Below are 6,000 nucleotides of genomic sequence, written 5' to 3'. Positions count from 1 at the left end.
CGAGGAATGAACTGCTCCCGCTCCTCAGCGCGTCCCCTCGCCACACTCCGCTCCCGCTCCCTCCGCGCACCCTCTGAGCGCTGCCGCCCCGCCCCCTGGCCTCACGTGAGCGACGCCGCATTGAGCTGACGCTGGCCCCGCCCCCAGAACGATCGGGGCCGTGGCGTGGTCCCACCCAGCCCCCTCCCCCTTGCAGCTCGGCGGGCAATGGAACGGTCTTCACCATAACGCGGCGTTCCTCCCCTACGTGACCCCGCCGCCCCGGGAGAGCGTTTCCCGCGTGTCACAGGCTGCCCGACCGACTCCCCAGCGGCGGCCGTTCATTGGCTCGGGGCGAGGCGGGGGGCGGGGCACACAGCTCTCCTCGGTACGTGAGGGGAGGAGGGAGGCAGCTGGCGGGGTTTGCGCCGGTCAGCGGAGACCGAGAGTCTTCCCCTCCCACCACCCTTCCTCGCACCCACTGGCCGCCTCGGGGGAGCCGGCCGTGGCGTGGTGCCGCTCCCTCCCTAGCGGGATGGCCACCGGCCATGGCGGCCGCTCTGACACGGGGCGGGGTCGGGCCGGGAGGGCTCCCGGCAGAGGGTTTTGCGATCGTTCGCGTTGCCCGGGCCTGGCCTCCTAGGGGAATGCGGGTGTGTGTGTGTGTGTGACTGCTCGCCGCTCCGTAGGGTGATCCCGGCCCCGGGTCTGCAGCCTGTTGTCGGGGCCGCTGCGGCTTTCCCTGAAATCGCTGAGGCAGAGCTGCTCGCGCCTCGTCCCCCTGCTCCCGCTTCGTCCCCCCGTCCCGCTTCGTCCCCCCGTCCCGCCTCGTCCCGCCGTCCCGCCTCGTCCCCCCTTCCCGCCTCGTCCCCCGGCTCCCGCCTCGTCCCCCTCCTCCCGCCTCGTCCCCCGGCTCCCGCCTCGTTCCCCTGTCCCGCCTCGTCTCCCTGCTCCCGCCTCGTCTCCCTGCTCTCGCCTCGTCCCCCTGTCCCGCCTCGTCCCCCTCCTCCCGCCTCGTCCCCCGGCTCCCGTGCCCCGCCGACTCCAGTGCGGGGTTTTGCGCTGGGTTTCTCTCACGGAATAACTCCCGCTGGCGTGAGGTTCGCTTGCTGCTTTCCCTCCCCCTCCTTTTCGACCCGGAAAAGATTTAAGGGAATAGTAGAGTAAATTCTGCTCAGTAATAACCCCACACGGGGCTCGGCTGGCAGCACGCGCCGGTTACGTGTTGCTGTCGGAGCGCGCGTGCCGTGTCAGGAGGGCGCGAGGCGCTGCGAGTCCCTGAGGAAATGCCCATGGCGCTGGAGAGGGAGCACGGTGAGAGCTGTGACCTTCACTGGCCACCGCCCGCTGTCCTGTAATCAGCACTGGGAGAAGGACGTTTGGGGATCCCATCACAGAGGAGAGTCTCCCTTCCGCCTATTTTTGGTCTCTCTGTCCTTTGTATTCCCCTAAATCAGCCTGGGTCGGTACACACCATCGACAGTGGACTCTGCAAATAAAAACCTGTTTGTGTAAACCTGCCTCAACGTTTTGTGCAGTGCCAACACAGGCAAATGTTGGGAAACCAGGGCAAATACTGACGCCTGCTTGTAATTGAGGAGACGCAAGCAAGAGCTGTAAAGCAAATTTTAGAATGGCTCTCATTTGAGAAAGGCACCGTAGGAATGAAAGGACAGGGGAAAGAGAAGAGTTATAATCAGGAAAATTCTCCTGTTCTCCTCAGTGTGAGCTGGGCTTGGGCAGTAAAGAGGAGACTACGGAATGAATTTCTTGATCTTCCATTTTACTTTCTTTCCTGGAGGCGTTTTACTGCCAAGAGCCCAGAGACCAATACAACATCAGGAACTTTAAGGCAAGCTACCCATCATGGTTACAGTGTGAGCTCCAGAAAGCTCTGTAGGACTGTTGGTAATATATAATTCACAGAATCACAAGGTTGGAAAAGACTTTTGAAGATCATCAAGTCCAACCATTCCCATCCTATGCTAAACCAGATCCTTAAGTACCCCATCAACCCTTTTTTTCAACACATCCAGGGAAGGTGACTCAACCCCTTCCCTGGGCAGCCGGTTCCAGGCCCTGACAACTCTTTCAGTGGAATATTTTTTCCAACATCTAATCTGAACCTGCCCTGGTGCAGCTTTGTGCCATTCCCCCTTGTCCTATCTCCTGTCACCTGGCTGAAGAGACCATCGCCCACCTCTCTACAACCTCCCTTTAGGTAGTTGTAGGTGGTGATAAGGTCTCCCCTCAGCCTCCTCCTCTCCATAACTCAGGTACAGAGCTTTCTGACAAGCCTCTGCCCCATCGTATATTGTGGTTCTTCTGCTAGTGGGCAGGACGGCTGATGCTTTGCCTTCCTGCAAGGGAGTCTTAGAGTGAAAAGACAAAAAAAAAGGGCCACAAAGAAGACAGCAGAGTAGCAATTTTACGACACAAACAGGAACCTCATAGCAGCTGCAGTGCAGTGGCCAAACATGTGTCATTGGATGCAAATGTCAGTGACATCTGAGTTTACTGAATGTGGAAAGTGATAGGTCGTGCTCGCTTTAGTTGCCTTTCACTCTGCATGTACTTTTCACTGGAGGGTTGGTGCAAAACAGTCTGGTTGTTCCAGTAGGATGACTGAAGTTGCCTCTCCATGGAGGAGAAATAACTTTTCACATGCATTCTGAACACGGTGTCTTTGTGTTCTAAGTCTGAACAAGCAGCACGTAAAATAAATCGAGAGCAGCATAAACACATATTGCAACCAAACTGAAGCTGCAATGAGCATCAAATATGGGAGTTCCCCATGGCTTCTGCTCACCCCTCCTGGCTGTGCTTGCAGGGATTTTTGTGTCTTCTGGGACAAGGACCAAGGGTCTCCTACTGGGATCAGGGCTTGATTGATGGGATCTCTTGTGATTTTACTAGATACCTGACATTTGAATTCAGGTTTTCCTTTTTGCAGTTCTTGTGGGTTATGATATGCCCTGGTTTTGGCTGAGATAGTTTTATTCATAGTAGCTGGTACAGATGCCCATACCCCAAGAGCAGGGCTGCTGAGGAATATCATACCAACCATCAGGTGGATCAGGCTGCTCAGACTGAAGTGGCTGAGGTAGATTTGGACTGGTAACATAAGGGCAAATTATTTATAGCTGTCTGGGCCCATGACACCTCAGGTTGTCAAGGAGGAGATGCAACATATAGATGGGCTTATGATCAAAGGGTGGACCTGACCATGGACACTACCTCACAGGTCATCTATGAATGTGAGACGTGCTGCAGTCAAGCAAGACTCTAATCAATGTGTGTGTGTATGTATAATTTTTCCCAAGTTTTTCCATATATCTATATATTTCCATATATAGATATATTTCCATATATAGATATATATTTTCCATATATATTTTCTATATATATTTTCCATATATATATTTTCCATATATATACATGCAGGAAAAACTCAGAAAAAAAATTGAAGTAGATAATAAAAGATAATTAAGATTACCAGCAGGGCAAGAGTTACAGCTACAGCTCATCTCCACAAGCAACTGAAAACATGTCTGTCATGTAATCCTGGGGGCTGGTGGGAATCCAAGCGAATGATAAATGTGGTTTGTCTCTTTTTTCTTGAAGTCAGCATCTCAGGACTTTGTTTCAGCACACAGTCAGCAGGATCACAGCAGTCTGGGTTGTTGTTGTTGGATTGAAAGTACCACATTCATCATTGTACTCATTTTTCATTGCGCTGTTATATACTTAGTGGTCAGTAAGGCCTTTACCTCTGGTTTGAGTCTGTAAGGAATTCCAAGCACTGTTTTACTGGAAATGTATGTAAAGTTGTTGGCAGAAATGAGTAAAAGCTGAGGGTCTGCAGGTGTCTATTTTAGGGAAGGAGGTTTTAAGTGCAATAAATGCCTGGGAATTGCAGCCGATCGTGTTCTATCAGACGGTGCTGGTGATAATGGGCCATTTGAACAGGTTCCAGAGGAGCACACCGCAGTTTGGGATGGTGGCAATGACTGAAAAGAAGTAAAATTGGTAGATAAACCAAAGGGAAGATGTATTTGGTTCAGTTTGTCTTCATTTCCAAATGGTTGTTTCACCTACGACGTGGAAAGAGAAGTGAATGTGAAACGTGGATACACGATGGGTGTTTTAACAAGGAAGAGGCACCATCCAGAGACGCTCCGGGGTATTTCATACTGTTGCATTATGATGTGTTACTGGGTTCTGGTGCCATTCACCCCCTTTGTGATCACTCAGAAACAACACATCGATTCCTGTGCTCAGAGCTGTGCAACGTATGATTTTGGATCGAGGTTCAGATGATTCTTTCCTGTTTCATTGTTCATTGCTTTGGGCTTCTTAAGCATATATATATATGACTTGCAGGCACTGGGGAACCAGGGTTGGAAGACACACTCTGTCCTTTCATGTGACCTCCTTAATACTGGATGAAAGAATTTCCCACATTTTTTCTGGCAGACTGTCCTGTCGTGACCAAGGCAAATGCAGTAATTGTGGCTTTCCTGAAGGACCATTATGCCTCAAATTCAAAACATTTCCTGGTTGTACTCTCCTCTTCTTGTTAGAACATTTTCCATGGGGCGTAACTTCAACCAGTTGTTCCCTGCCCAGTCACCCCGTGCATCTCCCCTGGATCCCCAGTGTACGATACCCCGTATGTCACACATCCATCTGTCATTCTTGTTACCGGGTCTGTGGCTTTTGGCACAGGGTCAGCTTTCTGATCCTTGGCATGATTAGGGGCTTGTCTGCCCTGAGGGATCTCAAACACAGCCCATTGCCAGAGCATGCTCCAGCTGCTGAGCTGCTGCTCAGATTGAAACACCTGCTGTGCTCCGGCTCCGTCCTTCCTGGAGACACTGGGGACAGGGGGCTGCAGCCACGTTACAGAGGGGACCTGCTGTGGGGGGCAACCAAGCCAACAGCAAATGAAAATAAAATCAATCTAGCATTCTCCTCTGCAACCTGCAGAACTAAAATTCCTTTTTCTGACTTTAAATGTTTGAATACAATTTAAGATCCTTGCAAGAAAGAAGAGCTGTCAGCCTCGGTCCCAGTGCTGAGTCTGCAAGCCATGCCCTTTCACAGCAGGAGTCTCTGTTACTTAAAAGTAATTTGTCAGGAAATGTGTTATTTTATGAAGAAAATACAACACCGTGTTTTCATCTTTGGCACAGAGCTATGAAGTGAAAATAATTGTTCTCTGGGCAGTTTTAAAGGATTTGAAATGTTTCCACGGATGATTTAGTTCCTATATAGCAGCGTCTGTATAGATTGCATAACGCTTTAGAAAATAAAAGGAGGAAGCGTGTTAAAGGCTCCTTGGCTAGCTGCAGACATACACAGCTACTTCAGATCACAGAATCTTTCTGGTCTGTACCATAACTAAAGAAAAACCCAAATCCCCACACTAAAATTAAGACAGTCTCTGTCTTCCCTTGGAGCATGTGGAGATCACTCGAGGACTGTGCCCTCTTCAGGCATTCACTTAAACATTTGCCGATTCATTAAATTCATTCCCATGAGCAAATAAACTCACTTCTCGTGGTACCCGTGGGCTTAAGCTTGGACAAAACTAGGTCTCTCCTAATACCTCCCTAATTCAGCCTTTCCCATCTTACACTGTTTGGTGGGGTTCAGCAGCTCACGCACTGAGCCCAGGAGCAAAGGTCACTCAGCACAGCGAGCGGAGCCCTGGAAGTAGGAGGCGAGGGAGCTGTGCAGTGACAGTGTCCATGCAGCCCTGGCCAGCCGTGCCCACGCTCTGCGCTGCCCATCAGCGAGATCTGGTGCGTAAGAAGTGGCTGACCCCAGCGATCATTGTGTGTTAGGTACTGGCATCCACAGGTACCCTCAACACTCCCTGTTTTGCCATAACGCTGTAACCCATCTTTTTCTCTGCTTTAGTGGCCAAAGTCACGTTTTTGTTCTTTGAGATTGTCTGCCAGAAACACTTACTGAAAGCTTACGCCCGTTGTAACATTTCCTGGCCTTAGCTTGCTG

This window comes from Gallinula chloropus (genome assembly GCF_964237585.1).
Source record: "Gallinula chloropus genome assembly, chromosome: 3".
NCBI lineage: Eukaryota > Metazoa > Chordata > Aves > Gruiformes > Rallidae > Gallinula > Gallinula chloropus.
Note: the sequence above shows the minus strand (reverse complement) of the source record.